General features: G+C 43.4%; 1 protein-coding gene and 1 pseudogene across 1 annotated transcript in view; both read left to right on the top strand.

The window, feature by feature from the left end:
* The window catches only part of FYB1 (FYN binding protein 1), a 102,152-nt gene that overhangs the window by 23,505 nt on the left and 58,185 nt on the right, over window positions 1-20,462 (top strand). The window lies entirely within an intron of this gene.
* LOC142440754 (ragulator complex protein LAMTOR3 pseudogene) lies at window positions 15,222-15,568 on the top strand (annotated as a pseudogene).

The following is a 20,462-nucleotide window of genomic DNA, read 5'->3' as shown; positions in this document are numbered from 1 at the left end:
GATTAGTGTGCCTCACTGGAAATTCAAGTCAAGGTGCAGGGTAGGGCAGGGGGTGCATGTACATCTAGGTGAAGGTGATTACACTTCTGTTGGTGGGTAAACTGAGCAACACAATCTCCCATTGGGAAAACCACTTTTCAGTACTTACAGAGACCCTAAGGGGAGAAGAGCCCCGGTACTACTGGTAGGACACTTTGGACCTAGGTTCCTTTCGGCCCTTGGTGACCCAGAGCTTTGCTATAGACTACTGGGCCATTACAATCTGTTCTTTTGAAGCACACAGGCCAACCACTAAGCAACTGGACTTTACCCCAAACTCACCGTAGCCCATTTAAGGAGTTGATATACAACCTTGGACACAAGCCTAAAATACCAGGTGACTGTTAGTCCAAGGTTATGAAATTGGTGGTTGTTAGACTCTGAAGATGCCCAATGGATGGTGACCCAGCGCTATTGTGTATTTGTTATTTCAATTCTCTCCTTGTTTGCTTATGACATGTATCAACCTAGTAGGCATAATTGTGTCTCTGAATAAGTAGTATTGAACATTATTGAAAGTCTTAACCCCCATTGTTTATGTAAACAGAGTAAAGTTCCTTAATAGTTTTATCTGTATACGTCAACAGCTCATGTATTTCAATCTGAAAAGCCTGACTATACTTGTATAATTTCCTTTTCTCAACAGTGTTTTAAATTCTATACCATTGACTAAATTAATGACACTATCAATAGAATTACCTTTCCCCCTGGAGATGATTAATAATGTTCTCCATCATAAAATGTTAATTATTTCTTTAACGTGACCCAGAAACATAGAGAAAACGTAGATATATGAATGGTTTTGGACTTGCACTTAATTCTAGCCCCAATCTAAGAGCAATTAGTTCTTATGACATGGCCCTCCCCAATACTCCCTTGTAAAGAGATCACTGAAGTTTTGGGTGCTACAGTTGAATGTGTTGAAGAAAGAAGATGGTGCTTGGCTATTAGAAAGAATAGTGTCTAGGGTCTTAAAGGTTTGTCTTCAAACGAACAGCCATATGTGTGAGGCGTCAACTGAGTCCATATGAAAGAAGCACACCTACTTTAAGATACAAGGATTGCAAATAATAATATCCAAATCTGAGGAAGGGGAAAGTATCTGAGCTTAAATTGTGAGTACCTGGTTTGCAGAAGGCTGTGGATGACAGGAGAAGCCCAACATCTATTTGCAATGTCTACACATGGAACAGCCTTCGCTGACTCCCCTTTGACCATGTGAATGTGCGTGTGAATGGCCTGCTTTCATACTTTCAGACTCTCAGTCATGGCAGTTGTAGCTGGGTGAAAACATAACACCTTATCATTTGATCTCCCTTTTGACCCATTTTAAAGTTGTTTCAGTTTTTAATATTTTCTGATTTCTGCTTTTGAGTTTTTCCTGTTGTGTTTGGTCATTATTGCTAGTTTGCTTGTGTTTTGTATGACTTTCTGTATATGCAATACAGGATAGATAAATCTATAGAGCTGGTTACTGGATTAAGAATTACCGAGGGGCATGGCAGAATAGTGGTCACGCATTGGGCTGTGATCTGCATGGTCCACGGTTTGAAACCACCAGCAGCTCCAAGGGAGGAAGAGCTTCCCACTCTCATGAAAAGTTGCAGTCTTGGAAGCTCAAAGGGTCAGTTCTATAAGGTTACTATAAGTCTGCATCACACGATAGCAGTGTGCATTGCATGGCCTGGCATGGGAGGGCATGGCATGGGAGGTTGGGGGGGAAGGAGGCACTAACTACAATGAGCATGAAAAAGGAGAAAATGTTCTGAAATTTGCTGTGGTGATGATTGCACACTATTCTTAATACGATGAAATGATTAAATTGTATGATATATGAATTTATGCCAATAGAACTAATTTTTTTAAAAGCCTGTATTTAGCTTAAACTTTATATCCACCAAAGATAGACTCCGGGCCTACATCAAGTGGTTCTTTTTATTGCTCGGTGGCACCTGCACAATGTCTGTGGAGTTTGATCAAAGTTTGGTGACAGCTACAGGCAGTGTTAGCAGATACTTAACCACACACAGACCAGGTGCATTCCTGTCATCTGCGAAGGCCATCTGCTCTCGGTTCACACTAGCCCTGGTTGAGAAGCGGTGACAATGCCAGTGTAGTTGTAGTGGAGAGAAAATCGTAACGACAGTAAAGGATGGGACGTGGAGTTCGGTAGGGGCCAAACCATGCAAGGTCTAATAGGCTATGTTAAGCATGTGGATTTTTCATCTAAATCTAATGGTGACCTAACCACATTTGATGTTTGGGAAGGATTGTGCTGTTGTGGGTGGAATTGAGTCCTTTGATGCTTTAGTGACCCTATGTGTACCAATGGATACACAGTCCTGCTCAGCCCTGTGCCGTGCTTACAGTAGCTGCTGTGTTCGAGCCCGTTGTTGCAGGCCCCTCCTCAATCTAGTGCATGAGTAAGGCTCTTCCTTGGGTTCACAGTTGGTCTACCAAGGATGAAGTGTTTTTCTAGGGGCGAATTCCTCCTGATAACATGAAAGGTCTGTCCACCAAGTCTTCCTGGGCCTCGGTCAGTCTCCCAATACAAATTTCCCTGGGAATCTCAGCCAACACCCGGCACGTGTGTGCTTATCACAGTGTTGCAGAAACACACCTGAAAATTACTGGTGAAGCACCATGGGAAAATGGTGAGTACATAAAAATGGAACAGGCCACGGAGACAAAACGCGAGTAGAAATCTGCCTTTGCATTTCTTCCAACAGCATTATAGGGTTTTCCTGCTTGTGCAGAGAGCAGAAGGAATAATTATACGGGGCTTGATGTACCACTGATAAGTGTCAGAGTTGTGGATAGCAACAGATATTTATTGGGAGCTAAATGTGTGTTGGGGCTTGTGCTAAACTCCGGCGATGGAGTAGTGGCAAGAAAGACATGCCTCATCTCTCCAGAAGTTTGCCTTCTACTAGAAACTATTGACAAGGAAAGAGACACATATTTCCGTGTGACAAGTGCTAAAATACAGAGTGTGGGAAGCATTGGGTGCTTGGAGACACAAATATTCCTGGGTGCTTAAGGAGGGAAAGCTTCCTTTGTAAATGATGTCTACTCTGTGGCCCAAAGTTAAAGCAGGCCCAGGCCAGGCAAATGGGAGGAGAGGAAGGAGGTGGAAGAAAAGAGCTAGAAGGGGAATGGGTAGATGCATGCAGATTGCAAAAGAAAAAGTGGGAACTCCGAGGGACCATGATGTGAACTTTTCTGTAACTTAGTGCACATGTAGGAAAAATGATGAGGGGCTCAAAAGATAAAGAAGAACTCATCTTTTTGCTCCTTCTCTTCTCTACCCATTATCCTTTGCTCCTGCACAATACCCACCCCAGTCTTGTGGTTCAGCTATACCCTGTGGCACGGTGGTCAAGTACACAGGCATTGGAACCAGTCTGTCTGAGTTCAAATCCTTGATCTGCCTCTCAGTAGCTACAGTACTTTTGGGCAGGTATGGTTCTTTGGAGACTTTTATCAGAAGAAACTAGTCCCTGGAAAAAGACATGACATCATGCTTAATAAAGTAGGTTCACAAAAAAGAGGTAGAGTTGAGAAGGATTGACACTGACTGCACTAATTGGGCTCAAGCATAACAGTCATTGTGAGGAGGGCGTAGGACCAGACAGTGTTTCTTTATGTTGTATGTAAGGTTGCTGTGTCAGTCTGGGTAGACGAGAGAAGCAAATCCATGGGCTCACATATGTGTATAAGAGAGGTTTATATACAAGAGCAATTGAACATTGAGAAAACATCCCAACCCAGTCCAGTCCAAGGCTATAAGTCGATATTAGCCCATATGTCCAATATCAATCTATAAAGTCCTCTTCAGACTCATGAAACACATGCAATGAAGCCAAATGCAGGACAATCACAAGCCAGTGGTAGAAAGTCTTTGGGTCCGGTGGCATCGTAAGTATCTCAACGCTGGCAGGGGTCTCTCTGGCTTCAGAAGTCTGGTTCCATCATTGTGGCTTGTCTTCTGCAATGTCTCCCAGGAAGTGGCAGAGAGAGAGCAGTCTGTCTTCCGCCTGGAAGGAGGACGTACCAGATTTCCCAGGAGAAGACCAAGCCCACACAGCCTAGACTCCACCCCTACACTCTTAATTCTTAAATTGACACCAGATTAGGTGACTAACACAGTTGCCATGGTTCTGAACTAGCCGGATTCCACCTCACAAAACAACAACAACTTGCATCTGCTTTCTCACTGCCATGAGATGAGAATTATAATACTATTCATTGTAAAGTGAGTCAGGGAATCAATGAATATTCCCATACACAAGTCTCTTAGACTGTTGCCTCGTTCAATAGCAGGACTTCTATAAAAGTTGTATGTAATTCTTATGGGATAGGAGAATTTTTGTCGTGCTGGGGTGTGAACAGTCAACATACCTAGGGGCTAACTAAAAGGTGAGATGTTTGAGTTTACCTAGAGAATCTGAAACAAAAGGTCTGGGACTCTAATTCCAAAATATCAGTCATTAGAAACCCTGCAGAGCACAGTTCTGATCTGACATACATGAGATTACAGTGAGTCGGGATCAACTCAAGGCAACTGGCTTTTTTTTCTCTTTACTTTATTTATTTATTTATAAACATTTTATTAGGGACTCATACAACTCTTATCACAATCCATACATACAACTGGCTTTTTGTTGTTGTTTAAGTTCATCGACTAGGTGGAAGCATAGAAGCATTTGGTCTACGATGAGAAATTACTTAAAACAACAAGAGACAGAAAGGCAGGGTTCAAGTGAAGGCTAGAGATTAAAAGACGTGCCAGGTTTCTATGAGCCCGGACAATATAGTTGTTGAGAGTTGGGCTGCTCACTGCAAGGTCAGCAGTTTGAAACCAACATCGACTCTGTTGGAGAAAGGTGAGGCTTTCTAATCCTTTAAAGATTGACAGTCTGTCTCTGAAATACAAAAGGGCAGTCCTACTCTGTCCTGTGGGGTCGCCATGAGTCGGCCTCCACTTGATGGCAGTGAGTGAGGGAAGATTATGAGTCTCCGATATTCACCAGAACCCTCTCTGAGTGTCACTCTGAGTCCGAATCCATTCAACGGCAGTGGGCTGTAAGGAGCGCTGGTGGCTAACTGTGCTGCCAACCACAAAGTGGGTGGTTCACGGCCACGAATCGCTCTGCCGGAAAAGAATGAGGCTCTCTGTTCCCATAACGATTTATACCCACAGGAACCCAAAGTGGCAATTCTGCTCTCCCCTAGAGGGTCACTATAATTCAAAAGTGACTCAATGGCAGTGGGTTTGTGTTAGTCTAGGGGAAGCCTCAAACAAATAAGCAAAGGAAAAACCCCACTCTCTTAAAATGCTCAGAACACTGTGAGGCATAGAGTCTTGTCAACACTGCCCGCCTTCCCTGAGTCCTGCAGGATGGTAATCAGTGCTACAGGGAAAAGCGGTTCCAAGAGGCTGGGGAACCCCAGTTTGAGCAATGTGAAATTCATTTTCACAAGGCTTTCAGTACATGGAGACTGTGAAAACACAAAGCTAAATATATTTTGCAGTAATTTCCACATCATATTTGACCACAAAACCCACCCACTCACCCCCTCCTTTTCTTTTTTCTTTTCTCTCTCTCTCTCTCTCTCTCTCTCTCTCTCTCTCTCTCTCTCGTCCTAAATAGGAGCCGCATTCCTGGGAAAGGCAGCAGGAGAGTAGCAGGTAGCCCTGCAGTCATAGAGAAATGCACTGGAACAGATAATGCCAGCAATTCAAATGTGGTGGTAAAAACTAGTTTGTATTGGCTAGGAAATTTGTTTTATTGTACCAAGCAGATGCAGTGCAAAGGGGAACTTGCAGTCATTGTTCTACATCTTAATTTGCTTATGAGGGGGAAGCTGAGAGAAAAGAACTTTGCAAAAATATGTCACTAGTAAAGTAGGAAGTGGGTATTCTTGCAGCTTCTAACAGCCTCAGCCACTTTGTTGTTCAGAGCCAGGGCTGCAAGCCACACCTTATCTCCTCAAGCACACACACACACACACACACACACGCGGCCTTCACGACATGACAGAGATACTCAGAGGGCTTCAGGGCTTGTTGGCGCCCCTTTGATACATTAAACATGAGGCTCAGCATTTAAAGTGAAGCCTTTGCCAAATGTGTACAACTGACTATAAAAAACCAACCACACAAAAACATTTTCTATTGTGAACCGTTCCCTAAATTGAAGGTAATCCGTAGTGCATTCAAAAGAAGGCCTGGGGACGCCATGCAGTTGGACCAAGCATTGGGCCTTAATGGAAAGAAATTCCACTCTGGGCCCCTCAGCTGTGGGCGACCTGGAGCATGCACCTTTTTGGAATCTCCAGCTCATAAGAAGAGAAGGTTGAACTACATCTCTGCTAAGATTCCCTCCAGGGGACCTTGGTGGGTCACTTGTGGCACTCTTGTCCTTCTGTGCAGGAGACCTGGGTTCATTCCTAGCAACTCCCCCATCTGGGTGTAAGTCATGCTTTGCTCCATCTGCACTGCATGCATGGAATCACCATGGGCGTCTGGCCTAACGGAGCTAGCGACAGCAGTAGTGTCCACGAGCTCAGGAGCCGTGACATGCAAGGAGCAGGTAGACGACAGGTCCATCCCAGTACCTGCTGGTTTGTGGCTCCCCCAGGACATCGAGGGGGACCTCTCCAGATACCAGTGACAGACCTGAAAGAAAACAGCAACTAAAACAACACAGTTCGGAGGTAAGCCGCAGCCCTCAGGAAACCAGAGCGGTGTCAAGCCAATAGCCTGCCTGGCCTCTGTTTAATGTTACTAAATTCAGAAGGCGGCTGAACTAGTACTGGGGGCCCTGAGGACCCGGAGACAGTGAGAGCCATCGGAATGCTGTGTTCCGTGTTGCCAGGGCACACGCTCCTGAGTCAGAGCGGACACGTTTCAAGGTCAGAAAGACGCACGGAGAAGAATGGGGCCTGTTGCCTTCCTCTTCTCAGTGCAGGAAGCCCATAGAAACCATAGCTGCTCAGGCTCTGGCAGCTCAGCTGACCCCTGCCTGGCCTTTCTGCTTCCCTCCCGGTCCCTAAGACAGTGAGTCTCACCCTTCCTCGTGCCACCACCCTTTCACACAATCCCTCATGTGTGGTGACACCCCCCCGCCGCCCAACCATAACATTATTTTCATTGTTATTTCATCACTGTCATTTTGCTACAGTTATGAATTGGGCGACCCCTGTGAAAGGGTCATTTGACCCCCCAAAGGGGTCACAACCCGCAGGTTGAGAACCGCTGTCCTAAGGCAAAGAGCAAGCGGTCCGTCCCACCAGACAGTCTCCTTGCCCAGGGGTCCCGCCTCAATGAGAGGCTAGGGAAACCACGCCAAGAGCCTAGCATGCCAAACGACGTGGGTCACAATATCAGGAAGTCCTGCTGTTTTTCTTTCGCTTTCACACAAAGCTCATTTCTGAGATGCTAATGCTTCAGCCTCTACTGTTTTCCTTTCCACAAATGAAGATTTGGGAGGGAGATAAACAAGTGTTTATCTTTTGAAAAACAGAGGCCCTGGTGGCACTGTGGTTAAAGAGCTCCTATATGAACAGTGAAAAGATCAGTTGTTCGAAACTCCCCACCACTCTGTGGGAGACAGATGTGCCATTCTGCTTCCATAAAGATGGACGCCATGGGCAGGCTTTGGGGCCTGTCCTACTGTGTCTTACAGAGTCCCTGTGAGTCAGCCTTGACTGGACAGGGATGGTGTCGGGGTGTTTCTTTCGATATGGGTGAAGTAGTAGCACTTCGAAGAAAGAAAGCAACACACGGCACCTGGGGCCAACTGAAGACATGATTGCCTAGCCTCGCAGGCTGCTGGGGGCTGCGTGGTATTCCCACGGCACGAGAGGTCACTTTGGTCGATGCTGACGTTTGTTGCAGCAGTCGTGCGCCTTTTCAGTCTTGCTGCTCCGAAGGCCAGTTGTTGGAGACTCGACTCCAACTCACCTGTGTCAAAGTGGAAGCCACTCCATGGGCGGCTGCCAACTTGGCGTTGGTGTTCGGTTTTGTGAAGTCAGTTCTGACTCATAACAGGACCGTTGTACATGGGCCGGTGACTAAGCAACGTGGGGCGCTCTGGGCCCCAGGGTGGGACAAATGTGAGGAGGCCGCCTTGGGTAGCAGAAGGCACGTTTGCAGAAGGGATGCTGTATTCAGAAAGAGCAGAGCTGCGTCTTGGTTTTGTCTCCAAACACTTAACACTTCTAAATCTCGCCTGTGGAATGGTGCTCTGAAACGCCGCTGAGTCCTTAGACGACTGCTCTTCGTCATTCTGAGCCTTCTCTGTACTGCAGGCCTTCTGTCTTCCTTGGTCTTTGCTCACTGAAATCGCAGTGAGGCTCACTGGTGCTAACGGGAGTTGTCATCAAGTAGCTTCTATGCTGCCCTCCTGGGAGCCGAGCTCGGCTGTGCTGCCGAAGGTTCTCAGGAGCTGGTTTTTGTTTCAGAAGTAGGTCACCAGGCTTTGCTACAAGTCACCTCTAGAGGAACTTGAACCTCCAACATTTTGACTAACCATATGCCCCACCGAGGACTCTCTGGGACAACCAAATACATTCCATCCTTCCTCTCAAATGTGCTCTGAGACAGATTCTTTCCCAACTAACATTCTGTTAAGTGGTGTTCAAGAAAAGCACTTGGTAGAGTCAGAAGTACGGGACTGAAGCCTCTTGAAAACATCCCACACATCAGGTCACCTGCGTGTGGAAAGCACATGAATTCCTGAGTCCGTCATGCAATTATAGAGTAGTGCATACTTTCACAACTTTTGTCATTTGTGGCAGTCACCGAATCTGGTGTCAATTTAAGGATTAAGAGTGTAGGGGTAGAGTCTAGGCTGTCAATCTGGGAATAGCCAATGAGGCGTCTGTGTGGGCATGGCCTTCTCCTGAGAATTCTGGGAAATATGGTTACTACTTTTTGGAGGCGGAAGACACATCTCTCTCTGCTACTCCCTGGGAGACATTGCAGAAGACAAGCCACATGGATGCAACCAGACCTCGGAAGCTGGAGAAGCCACAGAGAGACCCCTGCTGGCTCTGAGATGCTTACAACGCCACTGGACCCAAAGACTTCCTACCCACTGGCTTGTGATCATCTGCATTTGGCTTCATTGCATGGGTTTCGTGAGTCTGAAGAGGACTTTATAGATTGGTATCAGACATATGGGCTAATATCAGACTTATGGCCTTGGACTGGACTGGGTTGGGATGTTTTCTCAATGTTCAATTCCTCTTGTATATAAAACCTCTCCCTTATATACATAAGCATGTTTATGAATTTGTTTCTCTAGTCTACCCAGACGAACACATCATTCTTCTCTTTGAAGCCCCAGATTTTCCCCAGCTAGTGCAATAGGAGCCCCGAATTAATTACAATGGGACACCTCTACATTCCAACTTATGTGATCATTCTCATCTCACAACAGACTCCCCAAGCTGCTCACCCCTGTTTCAGGGTCCTCAACCAGTCAACTGCAGTCTCTTCAAACCCTCTCTGACAGATGCGTTGCCAGTTGTAAAGATACCCCGACTCTCTCCCCACACCCACCTGGGTCCTTTCTCTGAGACCTTCTCAAAGAGAAAGTTGACCAGTGAGGAAAAGTGAACAATCAATGTGGTGTCTGTCAATGAACCTCCGCTCTGCTCCCAATTTCCATTCCATGACCCCTATCCCAATTTCCCCAGCTTATGAACTTAACTCTCACTAACTCCCCTCTCCATTCTAAAGCTAATTATCAATTTTACTGGCCTCCGGAACCAGCTGAGCTTGCTCATATGCCTGCACACCGGTTTCAGTAAAGCGGAAATCTAGTTACTCTTCTTCGTCAAAAAAGCTGGAGAATCTACCTCTGTGTGGGGACAGAATTCCACCTGCTTATATTTGCCCGTATATATGACTGCCACAGGGACAACCAAACCTGTCCTGGGAGAATTACAACCAGCATGCTTCTTAGAGGCAAGGATGGCAAGACTTTGTCTTACATGTTTTGGACATGTGGGCAGGAGAGACAAGTCCCAAAGAACATCATGCTTGGTAAAATAGAGGGGAAGCGGACAGAGGCAGACCCTGACTGAGCTGGATTGACTCGGTGGCTGCAGCAACAGGCTCAGGAACAAGTGTAAGCATGGTGCTGGGCTGTGCAGTGTTTCCTACTGCGGTGCACAGTCGCTGTGGGTACAACTCGAGGGCACAAAACAACAACAACGCATTTGTCGTAGGCGGCACAAATCATGAGGCACTCAACTACTCGCCCCAAGACTACCCCATGGCACCTGCTCTGAAGAGGTCTGACTGTTTCCGAAAGGCCACACTTCAAAAGCCTTTGGGGACAGTTCTACGCTACGCACACAGGGCTCCCTGATTCAGAACAAGCTGATGGCAACCAACAACTGTGCATGTTTGTCCCAGTCTACTGGTGGTTCATTGCCTGCTTTCAGTCACTCCTTAGCTGCTTCTTTCCTCGGAGACATAGCATCTTTCCAATTATTTCATCACTGAGCTTTCATCACAAAACATTTCACGAGAGGAACATGCTGTAAAAAAAAATTTTAAAGGGTTGATTTTGAGAGAGATTTCCATTGCATGGCATGACATAAAGAAATCTGACTTTGTGATTTAAGCGTTTGCCTTTGAGTACATCGCTAAACCTTTCTGGACCTCAGATTTCTCATCTCTGATAAGAATAAAAGATGTTGTCTAGTGTCATACTCTGCTGTGTGATGTCTCAAGCTAAGTAATTCTCTCCTGAAAGAGCTACCCAGACACAAAATGATGGCTTTATAGGGAATCAACAGACACATCGAGAACTAAAACACATGGAAGGCCCACCCTAGTAAATTCCTTTCAGAGCTAAGGTCTGAGGGCTCTGCCTCCAGGGGCAGGCGTTCTGATTCCTGGGTCATTTGTTCCATAAGTATATGATTTGCAATATTATTTTTGTTTGTTTGTTTTTAATTTTTTTACCCACTCAGACCACTATTTCGGTTTGAGGGAAAAGGAATCTGGAGGGTTGTTTTCGTTTTGGTTTGGATTTGGGGGTGTTTTAAGAAACGGTCTATCTCGAGAAATGAAATTAACAATCGTCGGTTAAGCCCTCCATATAATCACATATGTAGTTCTCTTCCTTAACCTCCCATCCTTCCTCAACTGTTATGAAATTTCTGACTATACCATGTAGATGGTTCATACAGACACAGTAGTCGAGTGTGGTAGTCAGTGGCTGTAGAGCTGATTCTGACTAATGGCGACCCACAGGCGGTGGCCTCGTGCACTAGAGTGGAGCTTCAATCCACAGGAAATCCCTCGCTGCCATTGAGTCGCTTCTCACTCACAATGACCCTGTAGGACAGAGCAGAACTGTCCTGGGGGGTTCTGAGACTGTAGATTTTACAGGAAAAGAAAGACTCGTCTTTCTGCCAGAGTGAAGGGGGTGAAAAAATGATTTTTGTCCTTGATCCAACTTTAATTCGAATCCTCTTTGATGGATTCTCTTTCCCTTTTAGAGAACTAGTAGCCCAGTATTATACACACAACGCACTGGGTATGTTTCTGACCACTCTTCTTTTCCCTGATTTTTTTAATTGGCCATCTCCTGAAGTCACTTTCTGAGCTTCTTGTGGCCTTCACTCCCCTCCACACCTACTTGTCAGCTCCCCATCCATCCAGTTTCAAAAGTAGTGCACGGCATCTTCATGGGGCTGTTCCCACTTCATCAACAGCTTCGGTTATTTCCACTGGTTTAGCCCGTTTAAGGTTTGACTCATGTAGAATGGACAAGGGAGAACCAGGAAGAGCTGTCTAAGAATGAAGTTCTACCTGGAAGGGTCAGCTATTAGCTGGTAAGATATTATTGAAGTTAAAAATGAACAAGCCATGTTTCAAGACTGAAGAAAAGGCGTAAGAGTACATTTCAAGGCAACAGGTTACGCAAATTAATAGTGCTGTGTCTTCTTGAATCACCAGTCTCTTCACACACTTTTACAGCCTTATTTTGAACTTTGAAATAATGTACGTTCACCATTTATTTTACACCAGTAATCTTCAGACGTTCATGGGCATTAGAATCATCTGGTGTTTGTTAAAACACACGTTGCTGGACCCTGTCCCAGAGTTTGAGTGTAGGTCTGGTAAGGTAGGGGAAAGCAGACAGAATTTGTATGTCTAATAGCTTCCCAGGTGATGTTAATACTGCTGGTCCTAGGTCTACCCTTTTAGAACTAGTCAATACTATAATATAATAAAATAAATGTATCAGTTGGTGAGTTTGTAAAACTCTTTTGAGCAATTGATTGAAAACAGCTCTGCATACTTTAATCTAAGCCTTTCACCAAAGTCAATAATGTCAATATTAACTGACTCAGGCTTTGCCATTTTATTTAAAGAAGAAATCTAGTCCTGCCTTCGTTATCTAGTGCTACTATAAAAAAATACTATAAGAGAGTGACTTTAAGTACAAGTTAATTACAGTTTGGGCTAAAGGTTTTAAGTGGTCATTACAAAAAGAGACATTGACATTGAGCCGATTCCAACTCATGGAGACCCATGAATGTCAAGAGTAGAACAGCAACTGCATTAAGTAGTGTTTTCAATTCCTAGGATCTTTTAGAAGTTGGTGGTCATTGCTCGTCATAAACAAGATATCCCTTGGTGGTGTAAATAGTTAGTGCACTTGGCTACTAACCAAAGGTTGGAAGTTCAGATCTACTCAGAGCTACCTTTGAAGAAAGACCTGACAGTGAACAGCAGAAAAATCAGTCATTGAAAACCCTATGGAACACAGTGCTGCTGACACACGTGAGTCAGCCTGACTTGGAGTCGACTCAGCTGTAACTGGTGACTCAGTGGGTTAAGCATTTGGCCGCTAACCACAATGCCAGCAGTTCAAACTCACCAACTGCTCTGTGGGAGAAATATTTTCAGTCTCAGACCCCTCTAGAAGCAGTGCTATGAAGTTGTTCTGAGTTAAAATGGATTTGGTGGGACTCAGTCCTTTTTATTACTTTGCCTTTTCTTCAACCGAATTATTGACTTCAGATTAAAATAAATTTAGACAAAATGGAATTCTCCATTGGATCACTTCTTATTCCAATTCCAAGGCTAATATAAAATGTTGTTTTCTCTTGCAATTACACAACTTACATTCATATTTGATTGTTATTTTTCTCTGTTCAGGGCCCAGGAACATTAAATTCCATTATTGTGTACTGAAAAGGCTCTGATCCTTAGCATCAGTATTAATGATGAGCTTTAACTATACAAAAATTCATTATGTTCTAAGAGACACACTCTAAGACACTAATATACACTAGAGAATGTATAATATTCCAGCTGAAGGCATATACAAATAAATTAAGTGAGTAAACTAATTTAGATGATAATGCATGCTGTGAATAAAATGGAATGATAAAATAGAAGTGCTGAGGAGGTGATGAATCTATTTTGAGTTGGGTCAGCCGTGAGAAGATGAGGTTGATTGAAGCTGAGACATGAAAGGTGGGAGAGTCAAGCTCTACAGTGACATAGGAAAAGACTGGTGTGCCAGGCAGAAGCCAGAGAGTGCAAACCCCTTAGGGAAGCACAAGCTTGAGACGCTTACAGAAAAAGACAGACACGGAGGCAGGAATGGTGTACATCAATGGGAATGGTACATGATGAAGCTAACTGAATCCCACAAGTTCTGGACAGCCATTGTGGGAAATTTATAGTTGGTAGCCATGACAATTTGGAGCAATTACCAAAAGTACTACAATCTGGTCTACACTTTAAGATTTCTCTTTGACTCTTCTATGAAGCAGAAATGATAGGCAAATACAAATAAAGCCAAAAGGGAGTTGGAGGTATTAGAATAGTACAGAAGTGAGGATGGCAAGACTGCATCTCTCACACATGGAACATGTTATCAGGCGGAAAAATGAACTCAAACATAAGAACAGTGACTGGAAAAATGAGACAATGGCTGGAAAAATGAGCTCAAACATAAGGACTGTTTGGAGGAGGGCACGGAATTGGGCTGTGCTTCGTGCCATTACACATAGGGTATCTTGAGTTGGAATTGACTCAATGGTGCCTTTTAAGCTTTTCAATATAATTTTAAAAAAGAGAATATAGAATTTAGTTATAGAGCAAAGCTAAACTCAAAAGAAATATTCCTAATGAGGGTTCATAAATTACAAATTAAACAATTGTGTTAGTCTGGGTAAACTAGGGAAACAAATCCACAGAAACTCATATGTATATAAGAGAGTTTAAAAAAATTTTTTAAGAGAGAGTTTTATATAAAGGGTAAGTGTACATCAAGAAAGCATCCCAACCCAGTGCTGCCCAAGCCCACAATCCAAGATTAGTCCACGTCCAACACCAATCCACAAAGTCCTCCTCCATCCCACAAAACACATGCAATGATGCCAACTGCAGGGGGAAAGCTGAATCAGTGAACATGTAAACATCTCAGAACTGGCAGGGGTCTACACACATCGGGGTAGGTCCATGTGGCTTCTCCTTGGGGATGTCTTGCAGCCTTGCCAGCTGAAGAAGGGAACTGGCTAAGGCAGGTGCACCCTAGTCTGACCATCACAAAGCAAGAGACCTGAGAACTAGAAAGGCGAGGCTCACGGAGCCATTTATCTCTCCACCCTCCCATTAACCTCACATGTGTTTATGGGTCAGGCTGGCACGCACAATAAACATTAACTATCTCAATCAAGAATAGGACATTTCATTAAAAAATACTAGCAACAGATTTACTCCATATTTAAACACATGCAACTATTTTCAAAGGTTTCGTGACAGCCTAAGTGTACAAGTCTAGTATGACTAAATTCCCCCTCACTAAAGAATTCACAAGAAGCAAAGGAAATTAAAATTTATGGAATGTCTATCAGGGGCCAGGCACTTTTGTTAACTCTGTAGTTAGCATAACATTTTACAGGAATATTTTTATAATTTTACAGATTAAACAGACCCAGAAGGATTAAGTGATTATATTAGTGAAATGAAAGCATGATTTAAACTCTTCAGTGGTTACAAGTCATGTGGTGGCTGCTTTCAGAGGACTCTGTGTCTGAGGCCATCCCTGAAGTGACAGCAAAGAGAACCTGAAACATTCCCAAGAGTAAAATCCCAGGAGGGGAGATTAATCCTGGGAAGAAGGGGGTTCCTCATGGCAGATGACCTAAAGAGATTCTTGTATAAAAAATGAACATGTGTTGAAAGACTCATGCTATTGTTGGGACCGAGAAGCGATGGAGGGCCTCTTATTAAAGTGACTGATGACAATGCTCCTGGACATGCTTTGAGACCTGGCTTCTTATCTACTTGTGGTCTTCCAACAGACCAAGGCTGCAAACCCGGTCTCTCAAAACACAAAAGTATCCTCTGTTACTATGACCCCTACCCGGTGCTTCGATTGAATTGTTGAGCTTTGGTGGTAAGGGCATGGCCAGCAGCAATGTGAATACAGGATGAATGGTCAGCCTAGAAAAGGAACTGGCTCTGTTGTTTGAATGACACAGTTGTAGAAGTTTCTAAAACTGACACTAGTCTCGATGTGTACCGTATTACAGCTACAATATCAATTCCGTAATCTCCAGACCACGATAATACTATTATCTCTGGATTCAAGAGAGTCCTGTTTCCTATGTAATATTAAAGGGAAAACCCTGTAGGTGTAATTTCTAGACAGCTTGGTTGTTCTTTTTCCTGGCTTAGGGTCTTTTCTGATTTTGTAAGGTGTGGGAATACCACAAAAATGGTTTAGTCTGACACAGCTCCCCTGGAGGTTAGCTCTGTCACCAAATGTAGATAATGTGATCTGGGTGGACCAGAATCAAAATGATAAAATGATTCACATGAGCCTTCAAGTGCTCCTGATATGCCCAGGTCTACTGAAGGAAGCAGATCGTATTGATTGTGAACAATAAGGTGGGCATATTATTCTTCCTATTATGTTTCACTTCTTTGCAGTGAATGTGAGGACAATAAAACGACATAGCAAAAGTAATAAAACCAGCTCAATCACTAACTTTCCTACATACTATATACTCGAGTATAAACCCTCCCGAATATCACCCAAGGCACCTAATTTTACCACAAAAACTGTATTAAAAATGTGCTGGAAAACTTGCCTTAAACTCGAGTATATACGGTGCATATTACTTTACAGTACAGCGGGAGCCCTGGTGGGGTAGTGGCTACACATTGGGCTGCAACCCACATGGTCGGCAGTTTGAAAGCACCAGCAAGTCTGAGAGAGAAAGATGGGGCTTTGCACTCCGCAAAAGAATTGCAGTCTCAGAAATCCACAGGAGGTCACCATGAGACAGCATTGACTCAATGGCAGTGATAGATGACTATCACTAATTGATGTGATTCCTTCAGAAGGTGTTATTCCTTGCCTACAATTTAAATTATAGCTACTGATTCCCCCTACTCTGCTATACCTAGATAACCAATTCGTGTTGTAATGAGTGTGCGTTCTTTATAAAATTTGGATGTGATTAATTATCAAATTGTTTCCTATGTGGGTATATATGTAAGCATGAAAGTACAGGCATTTTTCAAACATGAATATAAATGAAACGGTATTTTTTTATAGCAAAAATAAATAAATAAAATATCCAGTGACAGACAGGCTCTGAAGAGACAAATCCTCAGCTAGTCTCGCTTGCTGGACCTTGCTGGAGGGTGATTTGACCGCACACATGTGGCTGCAAACTGTGCACACCCTCCTCTCAGCCCTCCTGTGCTCGGTGGCCAGTCTAGAAGAAGCCTCTGTTCAGAGAGGCCTGAAAGCGGTGCTCATTGTTGCAGTGTTGGTAAATCCCAGGTCTTTGTAGTGGGAGCCAGTGAAGAGAGTCTGCCTCGGTCACCATCTTCAGAAGGAGTTTTAACGAGCAGATTTTTGGAGTCCACAGTTTATGAGTGGTTACCAGAGCTCAAATATAAGAACAGTGGTGAAGATGGCCCCGGACCCGGCAGTGTTTGGTTCTACGTTGGGTCATGGTACATAGGGTCGCTAGTAGTCAGAACCCTCACAGAGGGTAAGGGAAGCTCAGTGCAGAGGAAGCATCGAGTTTCTGTTCATGGTAAGGGACAATGTGGCAATTCGTGCTGCTGAATTGTGTACATAAAACAACATAGTAAGTTGGCAAATATGCTGCACATATTTTGACAACAAAAGTGTTCTCAATGACTTTCTAGAGGTAGATTTGTCCATCATATTATCTATTCCCTCAACAAATAAAACTGTTCATCTGAGGATGTTTGTCAATTTCATGTCTTTGGCCCCTTTGCCCCTGAGGACTTTTAATTGCAAATAACCTGTGCATTCTAGGTTTGTTTACGAATTCCCAATGGCACTGTGGGTTAAGCATTAGGTTGCTAACCATAAAGTTGATTTAAACTCACCAGCAGCTCATAGGAGAAGGACGAGGCTAGCTTTCACCCTTAAGATTTAGGGTCTTAAAAAACTTACATGGGGCGACTAGGAGTTGGGCCAACTCCGTGGCGGTGGGTTTGGGTTTGGTCTATGTTTGTTTACCAAGCACTCCTGCCCATCAGAGTATCTTTGCAAATATACTGTGCTACCTTGTTCACAGCAGCACATGAAACACTTTACATTGGTGTAGCAGGGCTTACAAAACACCTGGGTGGTGAGGAGGACCAGTTAGCAAAAATTTAGAAGGTGCATGGGATTTGCAAAAAATATGTAATAATACAGGTAGCTAACTTTAAAACAAATTTCTCTTGGGACTTAAAAGAAATTTAGTGATTCGCTTACATATGCTGTCTTGGAGTAGGATAAATATCTACTGTAAGCTATGAGTTTATGTCAAAGATCTCTATGCAACATCATTCCTTTTTAACTCATTTTCAGTATTCTGAAAGACAGGTGGAAGGTAGAGATCCAAAGTCAATCTCTTGTCAAAGTACTGCCTAAATTGAATGGTCATGATATTTTACCAATTGAAAATACAAAAAATAATTTGAGAATGATTTCATTTGATTATTACATGTAATTGAATAGTTATGGGAAGAGTGAATTTTGTAGAATTAAAGAAATCATTTAGTGAATTGACATGCTTGATTAAGTGCTAAAGTAAAACCTGAGATGGAGGAATTTAAGATAGAGATCAACACCTTTCTTTACTTTTTTTCCTCTTCTTGATCAGCAGGTTAGTTTTGATCTCTTTACCTCTGTGCCAGTTTCTGCTTTGATAGTCTACAGGCACTGTTTCGGTGTTACTTTTCTTTCCATACTGGTGGATTTTCTGAGATGGCCAACATATTTTTCTTTTTTGTTGTTGCTTGATTTCAAAGCAAAAAAAATTTTTTCTTACTAATATAGTTACAGTATTTTTTTAACCAACTTGGTCTTCAAAATTCCCCATTCACCATGGTTTACAAATCCTTTGAAGATAAGAACAGACGACTTTGGATTTGAGCAAGGAAAAATTCCGTGAAACCAAGTTTCATAAACCTGTGACCTAGAGGTTTCAGGTCCTTATGTCTGAAGGCTGCTAAACATCTTCTGAAAGATCTGAATATATATAAACTCTTGAGATATTTTAACATAAATACTTGTTGATATGCCAGTATCGTATGTGATATTATATATTAAATCAAGTACCAAACATAATCAATGATAATATTCATTTATCCCAGGTAGTTAACCATATAGGATGCTATGTGCCTAGTATTTTTTTAAATATACACAAATGGACAAATAGCAATGCCTTTTCAATGTATGAAAATATCATCAACTTCATTTATAAACATAAAAACGTAACTTAAAATGTGGTGTTGTTTTGATTCGGTAGAATTGCTAAAAGCTGAAAAATCGTGGTCATTCTCAATGTTCACAAGGTCCTGGAAAAGTAGGCCGTCTCCTGTACTAGAAGACACATGGATGCTAAACTCTCCTTAGATGGCAGTTTTCCAAAACATTTTAGTCCCCTCTTCTCTGGAGGTCACGATTCCACATTCTCTGGACTTACCCTGTAGCGCTGGAGTTGTACTTGTGACCAAAACCACAAACCCAAGGATGTTCCTACAAGTGAGACTATCTGCTCCATAGAGACTTGCCAACCAGCAGCAACGGATAGGGTCGCTGTGAGTCAGAACCAACTAGATACCAATGGGCTCTGAACCTAAAAGAAAAGGTCTAAATCTGGCTCCTCAGAAGCTTAAACAGAGAATGGCCCAGCAATTTGACTCTTGGAGGAAACACATGATGAACACCCACGAAAATACGAAAACACAAATGCTCGTGGCAATGCCATTCATATTTGCCACACACATAAAAAATGGGCACAGCCCGAATGTCCATCACCTGCTCGATGGATAAGCAAAGTGGGGTGTGTCCACTCCGTGGAAGGATCACTCAGTCATGAAAAGGAATGAAGTGCTGAAATATGTACAATGTGAAGGAACTACAAAGCCACGGAAGTCAAAGAAGCCAATCAATGGAGACTACATCTTAAATGGTTCTACTAATATTGAATGACCAGAAGAGACTAATCAGATAGAAGCAGAAAATAAATGGGTGGGTACCCCAGATGGAGTAGAGAGGGAGAGGAATAGAGGGGAGGTAGGAAGCATCTGCTACTGGGTGTAGGGTTTCTTGTTGAGGTGATGCATGTTTTAAAACCATCACATTGCATACTTTTAGTGACTTTATTCATGTAGCTCATGTCTCAAGGAGGCTGTTTTTAAGAAATAAATTATCTCAGAACAAGCAACCATTTAGCATGAAAAGGTCAGCATGTATCCAAGGCCAATGTTCATAACAGTTAGGAAGAAAGGAGGGACAGAGATAGGAAAGGGAGAGAGAGTGGGCTAAGTGGGGGCACAGTGAAAGGACTGTGGTGGAGGAGATGGAACAAACAGCGTGGGAACTGTTCAATGTCAAACTGATGACCTGTGCTGTGACCCTTCATCCAGTCACAGAAACGGGGGTTTTAAACCAATAAATACCAGAAAGCAAAGTACAGAGTAGTACGTGCATCGTGTTCCCATTTGTGTGAAAAGTACATAGAGCAAATCTAGAAAGAAACATACAAGATTGTTACCTCTGGTTGTGTGGGCAGAGGGCCTGGGAGATGGGGGACTAGGGTGGAAGACTTTTTCCTTTGTATCTGCTTGTATTTTCTTGAATGTTTTGCATATATATTTCTTATAGGATTTGCTCATTTAAACTAGATTTTGGGTCTCCACCCCCCAAGGAAAAAAAGAAACTCAAATGCAATAAAGCATTAAAAATCCTCTAATAGGGCACAGGGAATCCAGGGCGGATGATACCTTCAGGACCAGGGGTGTGAGGGGTGATACTGGGAGGGTAAAGAGGGATTACAAGGATCCACATGTGACCTCCTCCCTGGGGGACAGACAACAGAAAAGGGGG

This window comes from Tenrec ecaudatus, chromosome 2 (assembly GCF_050624435.1).
Source record: "Tenrec ecaudatus isolate mTenEca1 chromosome 2, mTenEca1.hap1, whole genome shotgun sequence".
Classification (NCBI taxonomy): domain Eukaryota; kingdom Metazoa; phylum Chordata; class Mammalia; order Afrosoricida; family Tenrecidae; genus Tenrec; species Tenrec ecaudatus.
This window is presented reverse-complemented; position numbering and strand designations above follow the sequence as displayed.